Source organism: Perca fluviatilis, chromosome 17, assembly GCF_010015445.1.
Source record: "Perca fluviatilis chromosome 17, GENO_Pfluv_1.0, whole genome shotgun sequence".
Classification (NCBI taxonomy): Eukaryota; Metazoa; Chordata; class Actinopteri; order Perciformes; family Percidae; genus Perca; species Perca fluviatilis.
This window is the reverse complement of record NC_053128.1, coordinates 15720061-15746683: the sequence shown is the minus strand read 5'-3', so window position 1 is coordinate 15746683 and position 26623 is coordinate 15720061. Positions and strand designations below refer to the sequence as shown.

At 40.8% G+C, this 26623-nt stretch overlaps 1 protein-coding gene across 4 annotated transcripts in view; it reads right to left on the bottom strand.

Moving 5' to 3' along the window:
* si:dkey-112m2.1 (transmembrane protein 132C) overlaps window positions 1-26623 on the bottom strand; it is a 176571-nt gene that overhangs the window by 138612 nt on the left and 11336 nt on the right. The window contains exon 1 of one of the 4 annotated variants that reach the window (XM_039780116.1): window positions 4761-4785. The exons of the other annotated variants lie outside the window; for them this stretch is intronic. The gene's annotated coding sequence lies outside the window, so the exon portion shown is untranslated. Of the gene's footprint in view, window positions 1-4760; window positions 4786-26623 lie in introns of those variants that run through there. 4 annotated transcript variants of the gene reach the window in all.

Sequence of the window (26623 nt, the reverse complement as noted above, 5' to 3'; positions counted from 1 at the left end):
CTGTTTTATATTACCAAGTCAATAAAATTAACATCTGTTAGATTACTTAAACTAAACTAAAGGTGCAGTGGGTTATACTACGTCTAAAGCATGAAAAATGAGGCTAAAGATGAGAATAACACCCAGGTGAACAGATTTTTACCAATAATACTGCAGTGTGATGGGCAGGTGTTTATGTCTTAATCTATTAATAAAAAATCATTATTTTCCAAGCATCTGAAAATCCACAACCGATAAATCCTTGTAAACGAGTACGTTAGTCATTAGTTTGTGGTGGATAACTTATTTCCCAATCAATAGCTAAAGATATACTGCCCAGGCATTGAATAAGGGATAGAGAAGCGTTGGCTAAAAGATTGTAGGTGAGCTGTGCCTGATCAATATTCCTCACTAGAAGATGCTATTTTACGAGTGAAAAAATAAAACACAGGTGCTCAAATGTGAGAAATAAAGATAATAGCCGGACAGCTGTCTTTTCTAAAAAAGTACTGAGGCCCAAGTTTATTCATCCTATAGACAGGTAGGTATGACAGTCTTTTATTTCATCTTCATCTATAAAAGTGTTATTTTCTTTTTTATCCATATCACACTGACAGAAGGACAACTCTGTCAGGCCCTCCATTTTAACAGGTAGCAGAAATTGTAAGTAAAAAGGGCCGTCGAGGTAAGTGACTGTGTCGTCAGTTAGAGACATGCTCTTGAGTTTAAATTTCTGAGTAAGGATGATAAGTATGATGGGTTGTGCAGTGAGGCTGTAGAAATTAATATCCGGCTCTACATGGCAATACTGGAGAAAAGGGATGTAAAACAATGACATTTCACAATACTGTTACTATAAAAGTAGTCTAAGATGATAGTGATGCGGTCTGTGGATGGCGGTAATTGCACGTAGCTCCTGCAGAAGTGAATCTTTACAGCTCAAGGATCTGTATCTGCTGCCTGGCGAATGGGGGATTTTAACAGGAGTCGGGGGAAGTTTTATTATTATATTAGCATGTGCGTTGAGGTGTACGTGGCTGGGAGTCCAAATTCAATGATCAGACCATGCAATACAAACATGCGACGCAAAGAAGACTCTAGGAGAGAGAAGTTACAGGTGTGCCTGTACTGCACATGTGTGCTTGGGCTGTACATGTTTGTAAATGTGTGCTACTTTACTATGTATTTATGTGTGTCTGAGTGTAAGCTTATAAGTCTGTGTGAGCGAGTGTGACTGAGCACGATCACATGTCATACTCCAATCAATAGAAATGCTGATATTTGAGCCAGCATGCACCCCACTGGTCAAACTACAGATGATCAAAAGTTAAGCCTCTAAAGCTCCAACTGTAATATCTGTCAGTACGGCCAAAATGCATGTTTCGAGTGCTGTGGAATGTATGCAGTGAGATGCCTCTGGCACAGATACAGCGGACTGTGTTGATCGGTGGCACTGGAGGAGAGTCGTGCGCCTCTGACAGCAGTGAGGTGGTAAACAGCATGGAAGAGAGGAGCCTGGTCTCCATGGCCCTGAGGAAGTCCACTGCACGCTCCAGCAGGAGCAGAGGGAGAGAACAGACAGTCATTTCGCTGCTGCTCAGAAACTCTGAAATGAGATGAACTCAGAGGTCTCTCCCTGCACCAAGCAACGCTCACGGCATGCATTTCTTTATCCATGTCCTCCCCCATAAGTGCCACGGAGAATTTAGAGTCTTTGAGTGAGCTTAGTGGTTAGGGAAATAAGCGGGAAATGGAAATAAAGATGCCAAGAGAAAGGCTGTCTATCATTTTCACTCAATGCTCAGACCTAGTTTTATTTATCAGCCTCATCTTTCTCTTGCCAGATTTTGTGACTAACAGAAGCTGTGAAAGGTTTAGTCAGATAATTACCTCGCAATCGCCTTGGGTTTTTGCTGAGAAAAAGCTTTTTAGAGAGTTTCTTCATTTTTTTACAGCTGGTCATAAAATAAGATGCCGCGCATCATAAAATGTCTCATCACTGTGGAAAGCTGTCTTTGATACATCACTCATAGTTGAAATATGTGTGATTCAGAGACCCAAGGTTACCCATCATATAGGCAAGTAGAGTAAATCTATAACAAAATCTTAAGTAAGAGATTGACAATTCGTTATTTCATGTTCTTTTGGATGATACATGTATACAAGAGAGTTATCTTTTTTTCACTTCTGGTCCCCATTTCACACGAGCAAAAGAACAACTCTAATAACAGGTGGTGGAAACCCAAGGAGAGGATGTTGAGATAGGAGAATCTTCAGACACACTCGAGTTTAAATATTCTTGACTTCCTGAGAAGTCTGATGGCACAGTGAGGCTGACAAAAGTAAATTACCTTGTAGAAAAAAAAGATTAAGGACTCTGCTTCCTATCTCGTACATAGGAGATAAAATTTGTTGTTTACCTTGCCTCTTGAGGCATTTGTACTTTAAGCTTATGAATTAGATTTCTTTTTATGTCTCAATAAGACTGTGAACATAGCCAACATTTGAAGTGCAATGCAACGACACTATAACATCAACAACAACTAAACCACCCTGCAAAGGTCAGTATGGCCATCAAGACTGAAAGCTGAATCCAATTTGAAAGTGCTTCAAGCTGAAGTACAACAAATGGCCAGTAGTAGGTCGGTCACTTTGAGCCAGTAACTATTGGATGGATTGTCATGAAATTGTATACAGACATCCATGGTTGCCAGATGATGTATGATGCATCCCCTGACTTTTTGTTTTGAGTGAAATAAATGGCACAACAGTTATCGGATGAATTACCATTGAATTTGGTACAGACACCCATGTCCCCCTCAGGATGAATTGTAAAAACTTTTCATTCAGCACCAACATCAGGTCAAAGTTTTACTTTGTCCAATGTGGTTTATGAATTTGGCTTATGCTGCTAACCCGAACATGGTAAACAATATACCTGCTAAACATCAGAATGTTAACATTGTCATTGTGAACATGGTATCATGTAGACTCAAAGCTAGACTCACAGCTCAAAGCACAACAGTGTCTTAAAGTACACCCACATAGAACTGCTAACATGGCTCTTAGTCTAAGCCTCTTAGTTTCTCTTTTTCCATTGTAGTTTCAATTGCTTATTTCACTTCATACTTTGTCTCTTGATGGTTTTAAAATATAGTTTCATTTAAAAGACATAGGGCCCTATCTTGCACCCAGCGCAATTGACTTTGCACACCGACGCATGTATCATTCCTATTTTTCACCCGACGCACAGCAGACTTTTCCCTCCACAGACTCACGGAGGTAAATTAGGGAATGAACTTGCGCTCCCGGGGGCGGTTCAGCAAAAAGAGGAGGTGTGTTCCGGCGCAAACGTTCCCTGGTGCTATTTTGCAGTTTCAGAAAACAATTCTGCCACAGACCAGGAAAAACCTAGTCTAAAGTCAGTGGCACGTTATTTAGATGCTATTTTAAGGGCACATGCTTGCCCGTAATGTAGAGCATTACACACCGCGCATACACTTTGCTTCTCTCATCTCACGGACCCAGCAGTTCCCATTTTTGCAAACCACACATAAATACAAGGAAAAATATGACCTTTAACATAACTATAACATTTCCATGAATCATGGATGTGTTGATGACATAAATGAGGAAATATTAGAGGACTTAAGGAGATGTGATGTTGAACTGCATGTGCCGATGCCACTTAACCCAAATGCCCCAGTAGCAGCACGGGAGAGGAGAGACAGAAGAGCTGCATCGTCTATAGTGAGGTAATCCCGGTCTAATGTTAGACTACGTTGCAAAAATATCACCATGCATTCATAACCTCGTCATTCAGTGAGAGTGAGCCCAAAACATCGGAAAGTATGTTTTTGTGACATTTTTTTATTTACATTTTGCCAAAAAGAAAAATCAATAGCAAACGTCGGTCTCCTCGGCTGTGAACTGCGCCTGGCGTGTGCCCATGGTGTATTAAGAGCGTGCGCCTAGCAAATCTGCCATTATAATAGCAATTTGCCATGCCATGGAACAAGTGCTCCTGCTTTTAAAGGGAATGTGAGAAAACGCTCTGATTGGTTTATTGCATGTTACGCCCAAACCACACCTATGAGTAATGTAGCTACTTCAGACCAACCCATTTTAGATTTGCGTCGGGCGAAGGAGTCATTTATCTCGCCGGTATAATAGCAACAGCTCCCGCGTCCGCCCACAAAGCTACTTGCGTTTGCCATTTGATACTTGCGTTTCAGATCGTTAAAATAGGGCCCATAATGTTTTGTGGTGAGCTTGCTTGAGTGATAAACCTAGCTAGTAACCTCCAATGTGCTGACTACTGGACAGTAAAAGTGACATAACATAACTGCCATACAGTACATTCATGCTTTTCAGCCCGCCACAGTCCCCCCACCCCCCATTGACTATGTGTATACACTTTCATGACATATAGCAACATGTAACAATTACATTTATGTCAAATCTTGGCACATTCACATCGATTGGTGTCCTTGGAAATAAATCTAAAACAAATACAGACTACCTTTGTGTTCCCTTTTGGCTTGTTCTCATGCAGATTTCATCAAGCTCCCCATATGGTGATTACTTGCCCTCTCCTCAGTTCTCAATATTATTATTAACCTGTCTTTTAAAGGGGTAAAAGAGGTTAGCTCTAACACTGCTGGTATGAAAATTAACAGGCGGTTTCACACGCCATAATGGCCTGCGAATCACCAAGAACTCTAATGGGTGCACTTCTTGAATTTCTCTATTAGCATGTGCGTGAGTGCATTTGTACTTACGGCATTGGTATTCATATCACATGTCTGGGTGTCCAGAAAGCAGAGCAGGCTCTCAGAGAAAAGCACTCTGTTGATGAGAGTAGATCGATATCTAAGCCACCTATTATCATCTCTGACCAAACTGGGAACTCAAAATGATTCTCCATTCAAGTAAATGACCTTTACTAAAAACCAACACGAGGGAACTCGCTTGTTTATGTTAGTTTGCATCGATCTGACACCAAGTGTGCGGCCTTGGACAAATTCTTTGTATTCACACAGGCCCTGTTAAAACAAAGACTCTCTGCGACTTTGATCAAGGCTCCCAGGAACGAGATATAAACCAGAGCGGATGGCCAGCGAAGCAAGACAGGAGGTCCACTGAGGAAATAAACAAAGAACGTATTATTTTTCCATCAGTAATTGCATCTGATCTACCACCAATGTCTTTACTTAAGGCCCGTATTCAATGGCTAGTTGTGTTTTAACAACCCAGCTGAGCGGTTGATGAGCACCATATTGGGCATCATGCCTCGCAACTCTTGGCAGCTTGGCATAGTTCCCCTGGCCACTAGCAAACTCTTGTAGTTTTATATTCTCAGTGCAGCAGCAAGAGCCATCAATGATAAAAGCACAGCTACTCTTTGTCATACAGAGACAACAGTCATGAAAGTTTAACAGCTAGAAGTACAGCTCTGGCAGTGGAGACAAAACTAGTCCCTGAGTAGAACTCAAATTCAGCGACACAGATTCAGGCAAATAAAATGCAGAAGTCAGGCTAGTTATGGTGTCTCTTAATGAGGCATGATATAATACAATGCATTTAACAATTTCAATGACCACATATAAAATATGTACAGTATGCTATATGCTATCTACATACATACATTAAATCATTCTTACTTTTAGGAAACACTCCAGGACTTTAACCACCCAGAGGATCACTGTCTGTATAAATGAATTTTAAAAACCAACAACACAAACTAATTGAGCTGTCAGAATAATATCTCTGAGGGAGTAGCTTACAATGTGGATCAATTTGTCAAATAGGACTGCAACTAACAATTACTTTATTATCGATGAATCTCATTTAGTCATTTAGTTGATCTTTTTTTTTTTTTTATTAAGTTATTTATAATTTTGTCTATAAAGTCTCAGAAAATACTGAAAAATTTGTGATGTCTCAAAGTTGCTTGTTTTGTCTGACCAAAAGTCCAAAACCCAAAGACATTCTTCAATGGCATTACATAAACAGGTCATTCTCACACTTGAAAAGCTGCAACCAGGAATTGTTTGGCATTTTTGCTTGATAAATGATGGAAAATAATAATGCATTAAAACAAAAATGTGATTGTTTAATTGTCTGTCCAGCTACTAATTGAACAATTAATTGAGCAAATTAATTTGTCATCAAGAAGATGAGAAGCAGAGATAGGAAGATGAAACAAACAGATAAATAAACAATATTAGATCTTTTTAAACCGATAGTTTTAACAAAACTGTAAACCATGCATACCTTCCATACCATCCATCTATCACAGCATATTACAGTCTGTCAATGGCCGCAGAACTCTGGCCCGAAATCCCCATAGGAGGCTGTTCATTGCTGGGCAATCTCTCCAGGGCTCTCATTCTCAACTCGGCATCAGCGTGAACTCATTTCTCAGCCACACAGGATGTTTCACGCTCCTCATTCAGTCAGCGATGAGATGGCTTCAAAGGTCATTTTTTCTGGTATGATGGGCCTGCTGTGATGAAGATTGCTTGTGTGCTGTATGTGGTCTATATGTTTGTGTGTACATATACATAAGTTAGCGCATGGATGTGTAGCATTTGTGTAAATGTGGGCGTAGATGAATACCTCAGAACATAACATGGACCGGCTTCATAGGATTTGCGTGAGTGTGAGTGTGAGTGTGAGTGTGAGTGTGTGTGTGTGTGTGTGTGTGTGTGTGTGTGTGTGCGTGTGTGTGTGTGTGTGTGTGTGTGTGTGTGTGTGTGTGTGTGTGTGTGTGTGTGTATGTTCCAGATCTGTGCTCAGCCCCCTGTAGAGATCAGTGGGGCATGCAGAGGAGTGCCTGTTCCTAACGGTATACACTGCTGCTGAGCTGACAGCACACACTGTTCAGTGGCTTGGATATAAAAAAGAATATTGGGCAGCTCAAGGGTGGTCTTGGAATTCTACACACACACACACACACACACACACACATACATACACAAACACATACTAGGATTGGATCTCAATATTCGTTTGATGGGTAGGTTTTCAATTTTCAATTTTGGGATTTGAATATTTGTTTTGTTTTTTTTAAGAAAAACTCAAATTCACTGTGATGTTTTGTAGAGATTAAGCTGTTAGCTAAATGTCCGCTACAAGCGAGAAGTCTGTGTGTAGAGGTCTGTATGGTTATACTGTAGCAGCCTAGTTTTCAAGCCATTTGCTAAAGGTAAAGATAGTACAGCCGTGCATAATGCCAATACAGTGAGGCACCGGCTGGCTGAGCATTCCTTAACACAAACTGCGTCGGTCGTGGCTTGTCAGACACTCCAGCAAAAACGCAGGTCTTTCCGTTTGTTTTGAATGCCTCCAGCAAAAAGTTGAGTCTGATTCAACTTTTGCAGAAAAGCAACCCGCCGTCACCATGCTGCGGACAATCATGTAACGTTAAGCGGCTATCAGACTCGTCTGTCCGTATCGCGGCGTGCGAGTCCCGTAACGTTACAGTAACAGGGAACATCTATTCAATTCAATTTTATTTATAGTATCAACTCACAAGAGTTATCTCAAGACAATTTACAGATAGAGTAGGTCTAGACCACACTATAATTTTGACCCAATAATTCCCCCAAGAGCAAGTATTTAGTGCAACAGTGGCGAGGAAAAACTTCCTTTTAGGCAGAAACCTCGGACAGACCCAGGCTCTTGGTGGGCGGTTGTCTGACGGTGCCCCGAAACGCAACCACTAAACTGCCCAGGATTTTGTGTAACAACAGGTGACTGTGTCCTGCAACAACCTTGCAGTTGCTTCATCTCTCGCTTCGTCTCTTTTTTTTCTCTCTTTTTCCGTGAAATAAAGCTGCTTTCAGGTGCGGTTGGAAATGTTGGTTTTACCTGTCTCTGCTGTCACCACCGAAGCTTCAAATATTTGCTGTTGAAAAGCACTGAAGATTCGAAGCTAAAAAAAAAACGGTATTCGGTACAGCCCACACACACACACACACACACACACACACACACACACACACACACACACACACACACACACACACACACACACACACACACACACACACACACACACACACAGTGTCTCTCTTGATCATACTGGTGGATTAAAATAACAGTGGACATCTCTGGGGTTCCACACTCTCTCACACACCAAATAGCAACAGGGGAATATTACCCAAACATTACCCCAACCTATCTCCCCTCTTCTATTATTCACTTTCTCTCTCTTGAGTTCAACTTCAAATTCTCTTAAAAATTCTCTACACCTTTCATGCAACATTTACTTTCCCGAGGAACATTTCAACAGCATGTGTTGGTAACTATTGTAGAAAATAACATAAGAAGTGTGCAACCTTGATGATTCCAGCTTTTCCGGTGCAACATTGATTTGATTAAACTGCATGTGTGACCTACTATAGGGCTGCTACTAATGATTGTTTTCATTTTCATTTAAACTCTATATTTTTTTTGATTGAGTGACCCTTATGACCCTATAACATTTCAGAAAATAGTGACCAATATCTATCTCAATTCCCTAGAGGAAAATGACATCTTTAAATCAGCAAGCCCTTCAAACTAAATGACAAAGTATGACATATTTTTTTATTCCATACAATCTTTGTCCGTGTCAAAACCTGCTGCATACATTACCCACAATGCAACATGCCCATTGGCCTGTCAGAGATCAAGATGTGTTATGCTAGTAGCAGCTATTGTAGCATCGAGCTGCTAGCCTCAAGCAAAGATGACGAGTGGGCTACAGAGTTCTGGTAAGCTTACTTCTTTCTAACTCTGCACCCTCAGATTTTTTAAATTTTTAAACTTGTAGTCTTTGGACTCGACTGACTTTCGATTTATCAAATTTCAGCCTGCTACGAATAAGGAGCCAAAAAAGGCTTTATACAACATTTTACACATACTACCTAAGACCGGTTAACAGACTGATGTGTACGGAGTTGGCCTTTAACCCTTTAAGGTACTTGGTAATATGATAACATACTTTACTTTAGCTTCTTATCACAGATATTCAGTACAGCATTAAATACAATGTCACAACAGATTGAAAAACGACTTAAAAATGACTTAAATCATTAGCCAGTCATTAAAATAGCTGAATCAGTTATGTAAATTGACCCACTAATTAATCAGCATATCCTTTCAGCACTAGAGTGACTGTTAATTTCAAGTAATTGCAAAAACAAAAACAAAAAAACTTCCTATGACTAAACATTATAGCTTTTAATCCCGAGTAAGACAAACATTGTGTTGGCTGACATCAAGGAGAGGTTGAAGAGAGCCTTCACTATTCAGCATCAAGAGCAAAGGCTTAATGAAGATGTAACATGAGATCAGATTAAGCTCATTCCAGTCTTCAGTGTAATTGATTATGCCAGTACATTGGCAGCTAAAAGTGAATGACAGCATGAGTCACGCAAAACATTATATCTGCCTTTCAGGTTCCCCGTTGAATTGAAAGTGCTCACATTCAAATGGAGTTTTTGACACATAAATAATACATGGACAACCTGAATGTGTGTTTTTTGTCTAAAAATATATTCAGTTTAGCAGACAGATTCAGATAAGCCTCCGGTATGGCATTTATTGCTGGGCATGGTCTTGAGTAGCATTGCTCTTTAAAACAAATGTATAAATCTTTACACCCTGCCGGTTTTACAGCTGACACATAATTAAATTCCTTTCCATTCATTTCATAAAACGCATTATTTTTTATTCATCTTTAAATAAAGTTCATTTAAAGGAGTTCATGCGAAGTAAATAGGCACTTTTGATCAAAACAACTTTTATCTGTCTTCTGTCTTCCCTCCCCATGAATTCAATTTACCCATCTTTTTTAACCTTCCCTCCTCCATCTGTCTCTCTTCTTCTTCTTCTTCTTCTTGTCGTCTTCCCTCTCTAACTCAGCCTGCAGCTAAACCCTGGAGAAACAGGAAATCGACTCCCTCAGGTCCCTGTCAGCACCACATCACAGAGACTCTGCAGTGACACCCCTTCACAGTACAGCCTGACATCCTGTCAGTCACACACACACACACACACACACACACACACACATGCAAACACATGCAAACACACACAAAAATGCACAATTCATGCATGTACTTATGTACTGTATGTATAGTGCATGGTACACACTGTTACACAAAAACATAACACCACAGGCGGTATATCATATCATAAAACCACCTTACATACGACCACATAGAGAGACAGACAAAGGCAAACACACACTCATGCATACACAGAAACTGAGGTGTATCCGTCCCCAAACACGAATGACACTGACTATGTATGGCAAGCTGAGAGGAAGTGTACAGCGGCTGTCACAGCTACTGTTACGGTCAGCTGCCATTCCTGCTCACTACACCCAACCTACAACAGTCCATATTTACAGCCCGCCAGAGGAGAGGCTCCCCGCCGCGAAAACCAACCATTTTACTGCACCTGCTGCCTGGCTAATTAGACACATTTGTCTTTCATTTAGCCAAGCTTCAAGTGTGGCAAAGGCATCAAAGGCAAGCAAGCAGCATCCTTCATGTTCAGTTTCACTCTGGGCCTGCGCCAAAAAAGAATACAACTGTTTGGTTTTGTTCTTTTGTTTTTTGCCATTTCTTCATATCTGAAGATGTGAAGAAAAGTTGTTACATTGACTGTCAGTCTGGTGTTTGCCTGTTTTAATGCTACAATTAAGCTTTTAGATTATCCTTTCCACGATGTCCCAGTTTGTTCATTGTTTGTGTTCTGGCAAATGGACAGCATAGCTTGTGAAAGTTCTGTTGTGAAAGCAGTCTTCTTTTCAAATGTTGGATACCAGATTCCACCTCTTTCCTGTACCTACATTAACATTAATATTAATTATATAACTTTGACGAAAACAAAAGGTGTCCAGATGTTCACTGATGATTAACCTTTGACAAGATTGTTAAAGCTCCATTGATAGATTTTTTATTTTTTTTGGTCACTTGAAGGCACTCCCCAACCGGCAGACAAACATAGTTGGCAAGGCTAACATGGTAGCATACAATGGCCTATTTACACATCCAGGACAGAGAAACATTGGCATTAATCAAATAAAATACAATATTTCACTTTATTTTTAGCTCTGTTTTGGTCTCAACCAATTCCTGAGGGAAACATTTGGCTCTTTAGCTGCTAAAGGCTTGACGATGAGTGATGGGAGACTAAAGAGCTAAACATAGCTACAGAGTTGGCTTTGTGGTTTTGTCATTTGATTCATTGCTATAATGAAAATATTGGTAACTGTGGCATTAACTCTCTGCAAATTGATTTAGAAGTAAACTGAAATCGACACGCCATGGAAGCGAGTAAATTATTAAAAACGAACAACAAACTAATGGAAAACGGTCAGTAGTATTAAAGAGTGAACATGGTTTGTCTTCAATGGAGTCTAGCATGCTGACTCACTGGTATAATCTCTTTACAGTCACATAATAAATGTCCATACTCAGGATGAAGGACTTTTTTGTCAGTTAACGGTCCAGTTAGCCATCCAGGTGGTTCAAGCTCCTGCTTTCCACATGTCAAAGTTTGCTTAAGGACGACTCTAAACCGCAAATTGGTTCCACTGTGGCAGGAAAAATGTAAGTCAAAACCATCTGCCTAATGAATGTCATGTACCGATGCCAGTTCTGATCTGGACTCCTAACATGCAACTATTTTATTCAATTCAATTCAATTAAATTTTATTTATAGTATCAAATCATAACAGAGTTATCTCGAGACACTTTACAGATAGAGTGGGTCTAGACCACACTCTATAATTTACAAAGCCCCAACAATTACAGTAATTCCCTCAAGAGCAAGCATTAGCAGTAGCTATTGCGACAGTGGCGAGGAAAAACTCCCTTTAGGAAGAAACCTCGGCTGACCCAGACTCTTGGTAGGCGGTGTCTGACGGGGCCGGTTGGGGGTGTGATGAACAGTGGCGATAATAGTCACATTAAAGATAATGGAACAGTGACTTCGAAGGTAGTCGTTGTAGTTCATGTCATAGCAGGGCACAACGTGTCATACTGAGTAGTGCAGTCTCCTATACCGGATCCTGACTACTCTGTGCGTATGAACATCACAGCAGGACGTTGCGGGATGAAACGTGGCGCTGCAGAGCATGGGTGGATGCGGCGGACGCAGCAGGACACGGCTGGATTTTATGCCCCAACTTACATAAAAAATGTGACATTATTGCCAAGTTTAAACCGATGAGGAATGTTGTGTGACACGTAATTTGCCTTTATTTGCAACCACACAACATTACTGTGCGATAGAGCCACTTTGCCATTTCTTATAATGTGAAGAACAAGCTGAGTATGAGTCTTGCTGATGCAAATTGTCTGCTTGAGTGAACGTTGTTGTTGTTGAAACCTCCAGTTCAATCTCTTTCTCATCTCTTGTCCCTGTGTCTAAACCCTGATTATCCGTTGTCGATTCCGCGCTCACATTTCAGCCTCAGTGAGTTCTTGTACCACTTCACACTACGCGAACCAGATAAAATCAGACATGTTTGAAAACATCTTGTCACCCCGCAGCGCCACACTCTGCAGTCCTGCGCCTGTTCACACTACAAGATAATCTGCCCAGGTCACTGGGATGGCCATGTCAGGTTTAGAATTACTGTTAAAATCATCTGGTGTGACCTTGGCTCTGAGCACAAGGGGGCGGGGATTCTGCTGTATAATAATCATGCGGAGATTGCGGGGGCTGCAGTCTCTTTCGCCAATGTTTCCATCTCTTTTCTCTCTGTTATCTCTTATCATCCAACATTATACCCCCAAAGCCCAAATGTTTGGCACATTAGGCCATTACTTTTTTTATTTCAAATTCAGATTTTTCTAATTGCGATGAGAGTTGTGGGCACTAGCAGTATATATGCTTGAGGGGGAAGCTTTCTTTGAGGACTAATTTCAAAAATTGACATCTTTGAATTCATCTTATGGGCAAGGCAAAACAGAATCTAAATGAAATTCCTCATTATTCATGTCCAATGTGTCCGTAATAAGGCAATTAGCACAGGCTACTTAATTGCTGCAAGCAATTAAAGCTGTGAAATTACATGTTCAGATAGTGGGATCAGACTGGGAACATGATTTAGCTTAATTGCTCGTTATTGAGGACATTATCTGCAGTGTCTCAGGGTTATCAATCAATAAAGATGCGTAGGTGAGGAAGAATCAAATTTAATATCGACTTTAGAGAACATTTTTGCTTTTTAAATTTATGTTAATTTCCCTTATTTCTCCTCTAATAATATTTTATTCTAATTGCGTGCCCGACTGTAAAATGTGCTGAACTTCACAGCGGGAGATTTGTGCTTGCAAAGGGATGTGAACATACTAATGAATACACAAATCTCACACACTCCTGCAGCTCTAAAACCACACTGATGGGGGTGATAATAATGGAGAGCTGTTGCTAGTAAAAGAAAATAAAGAGAAGGCAAGTGTAGTCATAAAATGGACAGCCAAAAACTAATGGTGCTTACATGTTGTAAATAATTTCCCATTGATGTCACTTGGGGAACATTTACTTTTTGTTTCTTCAGCTAAACTACAGGAGTTTTCATCACCCTACATAAAATATTTGGTACTTCCACTGGAGGACATAGAATACACTCACATGAGTGAAAGTTGGAAAAATGAAGGGAGAGGAGTTGTGGCAAAAACATGCTACCAAGCGAAATTACTGCAGCTCCACTGACAGCAGCCAGCAGACAATCAGGCTGTGCAGCTACAGTAAACTGACAGCATCCCATCCTTCGATCATTGCTCCTAGTCGATATCACAGTCGGCCCCAGAAATATTTATTAAAGTGGGGGAAAGAGCTGTTTTTTGTTGTTGTTTTTTTTTGCTACTGCACAGTGGAAAAAAGAGAAAGAAGGCTGCTGAAAGAAATTGGCACTCTCACAAACCTGGATGGATTCTGCACAGTTAATTAAGATAAAACGATTCAATTCTAGAGAGATCGAGGCAGTGATTCAGTGTGCGCGGCACGTGGAGGCCATTCTGATTAGCAGCCAGCCAGCGCATTCCTCGACATTTTGATGCAAGACAATCTTTTGCATTTTCAATTACACACTCCAACGGCCCTCTAACTACCAAAACCAAGCTCATTTGCATGATTGAAATATAATTATGGTGTACCAAAAAAACACAGTTCTGTTTTGGTTCCTGTTACAATCCAAACCCCCCCCCCCTTCCTGTTTTCTTGCTGAAATCAATCTCCAGTGACGGGCCTATAAGCAAATGCATTAAGATACAAGTTTGACTGTGAGGAAAACAATGATTTCATTAGGGTTGAGTTTATAGTATACAGGGTCTGTTACTCACTGACTTATTGTTTACAGATGGAGCTGAAATGTCTTCTAATACAGACTCCTTTTCAAAATCTATCTTGAAAATTTACTTTTTGTTTGCCAAGGTTTTGTAAGAGCTTTCATAAAGTTTTACTTCTTGGCAGTCATAGAAGCCTTCCAAATCACAGTTGTGCAACACAAAAGTATGAAATATTTAGAAAAATACATTTAAGGAACACAGACGGTATTTTATTCCAGATATTTTTGGGGAGTCACACTCAGCTTGGGGCCCTGAGTCACAATGCACACGACAGCTGGTGGAAGAGTGTGTGTGTGTGTGTGTGTGTGTGTGTGTGTGTGTGTGTGCGTGCGTGTGTGTGTGAGGAAGACAGAGGGAGAAAAAGTAAGCAAGAGGAGCTTCTGACATGTAACTATTCTGCATGCCCCTCTCGTCTTCTCCTCTGCTTAGTCAGGAGATTTATTAATAGAACCAATGGAGTCAGACCAGATGGCTGTTATGACACCGTTATATCTTCTCATGGGTCACAGAGCCGCTCCTGGGCATAAGTCTGTTGTCTGTTAGCAGCATGCCGGTCATTTCCCTGCAACACACACTGCTGTAAAGGTGACGTTTTCTTACCTGAACCACAGATAGTATTTACGCATCCTGTCAGTTATCAGCAGCTGGGACCACCGCGTCCACGATCACTCAGCAAGTGATGTTCCTTTTTGTGTATTCGAACATGCAGGGTCCGCTTTTGTTTTTGTTGTCTTACACTATAAGTTAGGATGTAAATGTTTATACTGAATAAGCAACCAAATGCTGCTCATTTACTCCCCAGCTGGTGATAAAAGTGATTAGCAGCAGGCAGCGGAATCAGCGGCTATCATACTGTTTACTACATTAATAGTAGCATGTGAAATAAATAGGCACAGCTACATCCTCCCACACACTCTGGAGTGGACTTACACAAAAGACGTTTGTTCCATTGTTGAATTGTATTTTTTTTCATGATGTTTGCTGCTGTTTAGTTTTTGTCTGACAAGCCGAAAGCAAGGATGGCTACTCACCTTCACATTTTGACCATGCACCAATACTGGTGTGTAACTCACACCACCTGTTAGAAAAGCATCACCAGAATAGGTTTACATGGTTTAATTTTCAAAAAACACTATTTTTGTTGTACTGCACATTGCTCTCTGTTTTAGCTACAGAGTGAGGCATCTCACTTCTGTACCATCTTTGTTGGGTGTCACACATGCGCAGTACCTAGGTAAGGACAACTAGCCATTAAGAAGCAGAGCATGAGGTTGTGCCACGCTAGCAGCTAGGCGAGCATTATAACGTGTGTTACAAAGTGACGCACGTTTGTCCCGGAAGTAAAGGCTGGACTACAATAGAGCTGTTTGGAGCAGTTTGTGAACAGTGTTTTCTGTTGGAGATGGTAAGTCCCTTTGGGGTGGACTTTGGGCTTTTTAACTTTGTAAACCTATAACATGCACAAAAAAGATATATAACACAATAAAGGAAAGGGGAAAAGCCAAAAAGCATAATATGACTCTTGACTCAAGTAACCCTCAGGAAGATTGTTTCTCACCTACATGTTCTGTATAAGAAGCAGTGAGTCCTCAAACACTGTATAAAGCAACTCTTACAGCAGTTCAGGTTACAGTAGTAGTAATGTGCTGACTCATAGTTTGATTGTGTTGCCATCTGTGCAAATTCAACCAAGCAACACAAAGTGCTCTTTCAAGTAACGGTGGACAATCCCTTCATTAACATGAGAACATCCTCCATATTGTGAGTGGATGCCCTCTGGCGATCCATATTGACCTGCTAACTCAGCAACAGTGCACTGTGAAGCCCCATCACTTTAGCCACTAGTCTGTCACTAGTCACTACATAAAGGCAGGTAAATCCTTAAAATAGCAAAGTAATAAAATTGTTATTTCTTCAGAAAATGAGTGCATTTCTCTTCATACCGTAGAACTTTTAGATATGTTCTCTGTGGCCTTTTGCTCTTGGTGATGTACTATAGTTGTGGTCCGTGAAGACAGAGATGCAGAGATCCAGAGGATGCCAGCAAAATCTTCTTGCCAGATTTGAAATGGATTACGACTTTACTTGAACTCTGGCCAGTACCATAGCCTTTTTCTCAGGAATTCACCATTTTTATTCCAAGGGTACCAGAAATGCCTCCAAGGGAGAAACAAAACAAAACCGTGGAAAGCACAGTGCGTTCTGATTTGGCACTGGAATTAAATAATGACAATATAGCTTCATTTTCCTATTATCACGTTGAAATGATTTATTGTATTCCATTTTTGTCTCAAATTCAGTGTCTTCAACATACTTTTTTCTGTCTTTTTAGAACATTTCAGATTTTCCAATTAAGACGTCGTCATCAAACATTACAGCTACAACAACCATATATAACATTTCCACACAATCTGTGTTTGAGACAACGAAAGGTAGCGTGTGTGTGTGTGTGTGTGTGTGTGTGTGTGTGTGTGTGTGTGTGTGTGTGTGTGTGTGTGTGTGTGTGTGTACATCCTCGGTGGAAGGAGGGGAGGCTAAATAAAGACTAGATGCAATGCAGAATGAGGACTGGCTCTTCCTCGCTTTACAAGTTGAAACAACACATCCTAGGCCATGTCACATTCGACAGAGCAGCTGTGTGAGGGGTCCTGTAACCTAGAAGCCTCATCACACAGCACTCCTGGAGACAGTGTGGCTACTTGGTGCAGGCACTGTGAGACTAAAATGACTTCAGGGCTCACTAAGAACTAGGTGTTTGAATGCAGTTGGCTGTACAGCTGGTTTCTAGCTCTCTTTTGCTGTAGAGAAGCAACACACAATACTGGCACCTTCATTGTTCTTTTCTTATTGGCCTTGAGAGGCATGTGGCCTTGCAGGATCCGCTTTTAATCAGGTGTTTTTTCATCTTACATATGATCCAATTATAGCTAATCATTTTACTTTGCGCTTGTTAGCTAGGAAGCAAGCCTGCATAATTAAGACTTTTTCCTGAAGGATGTGGTTCAGGAAAAAAACACTCTGAACATGACAATGAGAACAATGATGTAATGAAAAAACATGTTTGGTCATTGTGTGATGAGATTTATCTTTGAGTAAGCAAGTTCCATTTGTTCCATGATCTGCTACTAGGCTACACAAAACGTAACCAGCCTCACTCATGCATATCTTATGCAAAACAGAAGCCAATAACGAGATCTAATCGTCTCATTTGTTTGCATTAATTACACTAATGTCTCAAAATGAATGTGCCAATTCTTCACTGCTGTGAAATTGCTAAATGCAGCGGTTTCAAAGTTTGTGGTTTTATTTAAAGTTTTAAATGTATGATTGCTGACATCGATGGACGCACGAGCAGTTTCTTTATCCATTAGGCCGTCTTGTTGTCTCAAAGTGGGGGTAGAAAAACAAAGTTTAATTTAAATGTTTTGCCTGTGATTGGAAGAAAACACTGACATACAAAATCATGATATGAGAGCAATTTGTGCAGAAACCCTGTTTTCCATGCAAGTAGGCTGTCTTGACGCATATTATTGTGACTGGCCTTTATGTATATATGTATTTGTGTGCATAAACAGAGGCCATGTGACTGAATGCTTGAATAACTATATGAGACTGAAGACATTTGTTCATATGTAGAGTGTATTTTGTATGCAGATGTCCTAATGTTTGTGTGTTTGTTCCCACATGTTGCACATACTAAACCAGCAAACCTGTTTTCAAATGCATCCAAACTCACATTAATCATTTGTGTTGAGGGAGCTTTCCTCGTGATGGACTTATTTCCCATTCAATAGTGAGCAGAACCTGCCGGGGGCATTTTAATATTCCACCTCCTCAACATTTCTCAACATTCTTCTTCATTACAATGCTGCAAAACCACAAACACGACCTGCACCAATAAAATGTTCCATTAATTTCATCACGGCTCAGAATAGATTCCCTGCGATCCTTGTGCTGAGGCAGGGATTCGGCACAATGCAATGATGCACTGTAGCTGGCCTAAATTATCATACAAAAGAAATAAAGACTAAGATTTCTTATTTCACCTGGGCCCCTCATCAGACACTCATGCACACACACACACACACACACACACACACACACACACACACACACACACACACACACACACACAGCTGCATCAAAGCAAGAAATCAATTTATTTTCTGCTCTCCCTTATTCAGTCACCGCATGCAGTCCCCAAGTTTATGAAGACACACATTATAATTAGTCTACAAAGACTCACTGAATATTCAGTGGTCCAGATCCACTGTCTCATTTTACCACAATGTGGAATGAAAATAGATGAGTACATAACACAAGTTTGGGACTGATTTTTGATTAGCTGAGCCGAACGTTGTGCAGCACAAAAATAGATGAGTAAACAAAATGAAAATAGATTTATTTTTCCTTCCTGCACTGCTTTGAAGGATGATCCATCTAACTGTATTACATCACTAATATAATGAGCTTGTTTGAAGATAATGCTATATTTACTCAGATGATAGTTTTGGCCACAATAAACCCTTTTCTCAGTATGGTGAAATGAGTCTTCTTAGGTCTTTTCTTCTCTAACTACATTATCAGCCAATCATTTCTCTTTTGTGTGTGTTATTTTGCACTGAAATGGAGAAAGAAGCGACCTTTATGTTGGCTTCGAGAAGATTTCTCCCTGGCAGCGCTGAGCGTCCGCAGCATCACAACTACACAAAGCACGACAAGCCCCCCCCCCCACCCCCTCTCAGTGGCCGCTTGTCAGTGTCATGCAGCCAACAGACCGTGTGCCCTTCACTTTGTCCCAGCTCCCAGTTATGGGAAGGTGCACTGGGATTATATACTGTACAGAATGCTCTGCGCAGTGCAGGAGCTAATACTTATACTACACCACAAGTCTGATTCCCATTGAGAAGCCTGTAATACCACACCTGCAGAGCCAGATAAGCCCTCAATCCTGCCTTTTATTCTACTGCTTTTATTCTCCTGTGTAATATCACATCAGCAAAAAAATAAAATCCTTATGAAAGAAAACGTGCGAGCAAATGGAAATACAGCGACAATTTAAGATGTTAATATCCATACACATACCTTTTCCCTGCATGTATTGCATGCTGTATGCACTGCAGTGTGTGGCAGCGGATTATTCACCCCTAAATGTTGAACAGAGAATCTTAATCTGCAAACCGCCACGCTAACGTCATAATCAACAGGCTGATCATTCGTCTGACAGCTGGAAAGATAAAGTGTTCTTTTCCTATCAAATTGCAGTCGGGGGTGGTGTGATGGTGCAGAGGTAATTTGACAGCAGGAAAAAACGGGGGTTTATGATTGATGGCTACCTCTCTATTTATTTCCCCCTCACGATTAGATCCACTGCTTTCTTGAAACAAGCTAACCTAAAACAGTCAGTCATCCTGCAGATGTATCCATAAACAGCCCAGCTCAAACCCTTAAGCAAAACAACTTAACAACTTAAATAAATATGAATTGTGGTGCAATCTTTCTATGGGAAAGTAGAGATCTCTGGTTACTGTTGAAAATGAACAATTACAGAGTTATTAAATCAAAGCCTGATGGCAGACAGGATGAGTGAAAGTGTCCCATCCCTGACTGACTGACACAAATTTGGTGTCCTGACTCTTCACAGCCGATACGGTCCAAAATAGTGACTGTCTACCAGAGGCCTTTGATCTGCTTTCTGACCCAATTAATTAACATGCTCGGCCCATTACAAAACCATGAGAGTGTTTAATATAGCAAAGTGAACCATGAATTTGAAAGCAGCATGGCGCCGTTTCCTAGCTTTGATGAGCACAGACGACTTTGTAAGCGTGCAGCGGCGGTGGAAAAGCCGGCCAGGAAATGTCAGGTCATCAGAATCCTGTGATTGCAGTGCTGGCGTTGAGAGGGTTCAGGGGGGACGGAGCACAAAAACATCTCTAAATGTAAATCCAATCTAATGAGCTCACCATGGCATAATTTAATCAAATCTACATATGAAAGAACCTCTGCCCCGTTTGACATTGGGATAGATGTGGTAGTAATTAGCTTTACAGATTGGAGGTATATCCTGGCTTGTGAGGAAATCCAAAACTTAGAATGGCAAGATAAATATTCGCAGTGCGTTCTCTCATATGCATTGTAGGCAAATTGAACAAAGAAAACATGTTTTGAAGATGAGGTACAAATAAATATACTACAGAGAAGTGTTTGATGCAAGAGCTTCAAGGTACCAGGCTACAGTTGTTGAACAGTTGTTCCTCAGTATGATTAAAGGTGTTCTGTCATTTTCTCAATAAAGATTTTGGCTTAAAAGGATTTGCAAATGTTTGCTTTCTCACTGTACTCCAGGATATTCTCTTTGCAATGCACACATGAATATATACAGTGCTTTTAAAAAAATACCTTTATATAAGAGCTTTAATAAATCAATAAATGTTGACTACGAGTCTACCACCACACTAGCGGCTCTGTAAGGCTTTGAGCTGTACATGCTATCATCTATAGCTCAGCGTTATTATTAATCCCACTACATTTCATGGCAAGACCCTCCCTGCATAGCAGCCTGATTGGTTGAGGTTAGACATTGATCTCGAGTGGTTATGGTCTGATAGCCCATTGGTTGATTCCTGTACCTCGCACAAGCATGGACACCTGGCCAGTCCTAGCACTTGAATGCTAGGCAGAGTGGGCATTGCCAAGAAACCAAGTAGGATTCACAATAACGCTTAAGGAGGTCAGTAAAGTGTGAAACTATGCATCAGATTTCATCTTCATATCCAATCAGTTCAATGTGCCGTTTCAGGTTTGCTGTAGATGTGACTGAAGTGCGGATTTTCTCTTTGAAAGCCGGCGGTCAAAGTTTGCACAGAAATGTAAGATTTTTCCCATTCTCACCTTGTCATAAAACTCGTTTAAATGATCATACGACGCCTCCTTGCTGCTTCGTCGCCTCCATGCTGCTTTTTGTTTTGATGACGCATGCGGCGGTGCAACACTGGTGGCTGGTGTTGCCAGATTGTATTAAGATAGATATTAATAAGATAGATATTAAGGCCTGTTTACAGTGTGTTTTAGCCGTGTTTTTGCCTGGAAGGCTCTATAGAAATCTGGCACCCTATTGAACAAAGTTAAACTGAGAGAGCGTGCCGTTCACAGACACCAGAATGAACGAGTTCACAGTAACGTTCATACAGTTCAGTTCACGTTCGCCCAAAATATGAACGACTATTGTTCAATGAACGCGTTCAGGCACAACTCTGGTAAAGTCATTACTGTACATTATCTGGGAACCATGAATGTCTGTACAAAGTTCTGTGACAATCCATTTTGTGTACAGATTTTGAACTGCTGGTGATGCAAGGTGAAAGGTCACTGGATCACCAGCGTCAGTACGTTTTGTCCTTTAGGGGCCAAGAATGTCTAACCAAGATTTCATGGCAATCTGACTGACAGACCAACTGATGGACATACAGATTTTACTATGCTCCTATAGCCTGAAAAAAATGTACACACCAAACGTTTGATGATCAGATTTTTACATTTTAGATTATGCTGCTTTTTTTTGTTTTAATTCATTGTAAATTGAAGGTTTTTAAGGGTATTGCTCTGTTGGTTGGACTAAACCAGCAATTTGAAGCATCACCTTGGGCTCTGGGAGCTTGTGATGAGCATTTTCTGACATCTTAAAGGCTAAATGAATCGATGAATAAAAAATCAATTATGAAAATAATCACTGCAGCCCTACTTGATATGCCTTTAACAATCCTGCCACTTTTAACAACCTCTGTAGTGTGCCCTATGCTGTGTGTATCTGACACTGAGTCAGAGATTTCGGTCTTGTCTAACAGACTGTTGTGGTTTAAACAAAAGCACATCTGCTGTTGCAGATAACTGTGTAAGACAGACAGTCACTGCATGGAGAAAAGCTATCTGATCCTGCACCCTGCATGCGAGATGTAGAACAAAGATTGCAATGCAATACAAGGGCAAACATGTTGTTTACTGCACGTCAATATATTGCTGGATTTCTCAACATTTTTTGGCTCCTAAGACTACATTAGTTTTGGTCTAAAGAAATCTCCTGAACTGACCTGAGCAATTAGAAAAATGGCAAGTTGTCAAGTGAATTGGCGCTCAGCATATTTGTGTATTCTCTTCTATAAAACATGGGGGAAGCTCCGCAGAGGTTATATAAAGATGATGATATATCCCCAGCCTATTTTTATATGAAATTATTTAAAGCAAAAAATCCATAACAGTCATTGAACCATAAAGCGATCCCACATGGGGACCAAACCAGAAAAATGAGACGAAAATGAATGTGCTGATAGAAATCACACCTCAGGCCGGGAGTGTCAAGACATGAGTGGACCATGTCAGTCCAGTTGTCTACCTCATCAGTTAACTTTAAATAAAAAGGACATGTGTCCCTCAACGCCTACTGTATCCTCACTGTATTCATGAAGAACACACACACACACTTGCACAGAGAGGCCCAATTACCTGCTGGAAAATGCTGGCACTCAAGAGGCCCCAGACTGGTACCAAGAGCCCATAAAAGGCTCACTCACTCAGCTTCATGCCCACAGCGAAACAAAAGGGATTTCATGTCTGTTTAAATCCTTCGGCTTTGGATACTTTTCGGCTCCCCCCTATATGGACCTTTTAAGAACTGATTTATCCTCTATTACAGAAGCACTGGGCCCAGATCTGGCCATGGGCATGCCCAGAACAGCACACTATATTGTTCATGTGAGAAACAGGCACAGGATGACTAAATAAGAGACATCGTAAAATCACTGTTATTGCCTTGGGTGCAGGCACATGCTAAATGCAGATTAAAGCACTCAAAATATACATTATGGCCTATGAGTGATCAGATATTAATGGTAATCTGATCAAACAGTTTGCCAAAGCCTTCAAATCTACTGTGTCGACGTGTTGAATGTTGGAGCAGTGTCCAGATGAATAAAAAAAGGGAGATTTTGTTCTATTTACATATAACCCGGTAGCCCTTCACTGGAGGCACATAAGGGAAGGGAATTGGAAAATCAGAGCTCAGCACGGCAAGCTTTGCCCTCTTCACTCTGTCTGTTGGTCGAGTCAGAGCAACCATGCCGAGCAGGCAGTGGATTGACCATTTCTCTTCTAGATTGATTCTGGTGAGAATGTATGTTGGTTGGTTCGGTTACCCGTGGTAATTAAATTCTAAGGAGAAGTAAAGGCCACGGGTGGCGAGAGAGTAAAAGTAATGAATGCACAGAGACAGAGCAGTGGATGCAATAGAGAAAGTGGAAATGTGGATAAAAGATCTTTCAATGGATTACAGAAATAAAGCGTGACGTACGGGTCGGCAGATTCGGCCAGAAAACGGCAAGTGAACTGTGGGGTAATGAAATGGGGCATCAAGCATAGCTGAGACCGATCATAACGGTGATGGGCGATAAAGTTTGAAACTCTACAGGTCACTGGAGGCACAGGCACAGGCCGACATTTATGGGTCATTTCAACTGACAGATTTTAAGAGTTACAAGGTGATGGATACATTTCTGTGTTGCATTTGTAGCATTTTACATGTGATATTATGTTTATTGACAAAATACTTGAACTCAGTAAATCCATATAATACACAACAAACACAAGATACATCAGCAGTGGTTAAACAGAGCATCATGGCTTTTAATATTCAAGTATTCAAAGTTATTATTTCGTTTTGAAGAAAAACTGCAGGCAATTGCCGTTAATCTTTCTCTTCAATTTGCCAATGATGTTTTTTTGTTGTTGTATATTTAGCTTTGCTCTTTGATGGAAGAAACTGTAACATATGAGAAAAAAACTGTAAATTTAGAGGGAAGGAGAAAGGTGGAGATGAAAGGGGGAGAAGAAAGATGATGATGTTAAGGTGAGGGGGAGGATGATAGGAAGGGAGAGAGGGAAGAAGCAGGGGGAAAGATGAGTAGGATGAGAGAGGAAAACGAGAGGATTACAATAAAGGAAGACCATATGTGAGAATCCACATTTCTGATTATTGTGATTCTGAGCACAGATTTGTTAATTTTGGCAGGCTACGACCAAACCGAGAAGCTGACACTTTGTACGTCAATACACGCACATACACAAATCCACACACGCAACTGATGCTCAAAAACAGGTTTTTCTCATTCTGTGGTAACATCTGTTCCTCTGCTGCACAGATTAAAATGTTCTAACCTGATAAGGCCTACCAACTGGCCCTATAACTAGAAATTGACCAATAACAGTTTGTTAAGGCTGCTCGCAATTTTGAGCTCAACTCTGGCCTGTAGCCCACAGATGGATCAATATCTGGGTCTAATTCTCCTGCCCAGTGTATTACTCAAACAGGTAAACCATACATACAGCCACTGGAAATCAATCCACATAAGAAACTGTGCCTGACCCTATAGCTTGTTCCTAAAGTTAGCCCATGTACAGTTAAAATGTTTTGAAGCAACTGTACTGTGCATAGTCGGCATATTAACATATAGAATACAAACCGTCAGTGCTTTAGTTGGCATTGCCTATCAGAAGTTACATGCATAACTGCACAGTTTTGATAATCTGAAGCAAATATAACACAATTATTACGTTTGAAATGTGCCGAGGCTATTCTAATCTATTTATCACTACGGTTGAAGTGTGCCTCACTTGGCTTACTGCGTGAAAGTATAAACACTTATACGGATATAGGTTTGGAAGAAGTTCTATTGCTAATACATTTTTTTTATTGGCTGGAGCTCTCAGCAATGTTTACCTCTCTTGAGGCAGTGTTGCTGAAAATTGGTAAGGGAATTGAGTCTTGGTTTGGGAACCACATTCCTAAAGGTGTGGAATAGTTTCCCATCAGGTTTCAATTCCGAAATGTCTATCAAGTTTGAAATTAAAATTCACCTGTGTGTGTGTGTGTGTGTGTGTGTGTGTGTGTGTGTGTGTGTGTGTGTGTGTGTGTGTGTGTGTGTGTGTGTGTGTGTGTGTGGTGGGTGTGTGTGTGTGTGTGTGTAGGTTTTTTCTTTTGCTGTTGTTGTGCTATAGGCTGAACTCTTTGAGTGGTTATTTTCTCATTTCTTAACATCTGATAAACCGGGTGGTAAATCAATCAATGAGGAACAGCTCTTTACCAGAATCAGACACTCAGATGAACCAAGCAATAATGAGACAGCTAGATAGAGCGAGACTGACAAACAGACTGAGAAAAGTTGCAAACTGTGGCTGTGAAGACCCATCTGGACTGCTTTAACTGTTATCAATCATGTTCGAAAAAAAATATATAAAAAACACTAGGGCAATAGCTTTCTGCTGTAACCTGGGCAGATAACGCCAATGCCAGAAAACTCTCCCATCCCCACTGTCATCATCTCTACCTCAGTACCTGCAGCATCCATACACAAAAGTGACACAAAATGATATTTGAAATACAAGAAAAGAAAAAATGTAATAGGCTTTTACTAACCACTTATTGCAAAACTTCTGCACCACTCTTCCGTAGAGTGATGCAGTGCGAGGCCACCTCAGCAGGGGGATGAAGCCCATGCGACAGACTTGTAAGAAAAAAGAACACGTACTGTACCTCTACTGTCTTGTGGGACCAAAGCTGGTGAAGCGAGATAAATAAGTGATCTCTCTCTGTCAATCTTTCGCACAGGAAATGACAAAAAAATGCTGTTAACATTCTTTCTCTGATTGCGTAGGTCCTTTTTCATTTCCCTCTGATTTGCTGGGAGTGCGCTGAGTGTTCTGTTAGTTATGCTAATTGTCTCCAGACCCCCCGCAGAGTGCGATCCTTTCCCAGTTGGATGGCTGTGAAGTTGTTTGCCCAAGCAGATGAGTCTGTGTGTGCCTCTGTGTGTGTTTACAGTGCGCAGCTACAATGTGTCACAAAAGCTTTAGTGATGCTGCGCACGTGCGTTTGTGTGTGATTATGTGTGTCGGGGTGCATCAGAACGGATCTTTATGCGCCAGCCATGGTTGGGCACGCTGTATTCCCAATTCTCCGAACACTCTGAGTGGGAAAGGGCGATGTTTCATCTTAATGCTGTCATATATCGATTATTCATCTTTTCATCCTTTCCGCCTTTGATCCTATTAGTAAAGCAAAACCTGAGGGAAAAGAAAGACACTTTTTGCATTTTTCCCTCCCAGTGGATTACATCCTATGGGTTTCTGGGAAAGCAAATGACCATGTCCTATGACTGAAGGAATAGTTAAGGAGTAAAATCCTTTCATTTGTCATGCTGTCTAAAGCCCAAGTCTTTCTGAATTCTCAGGTT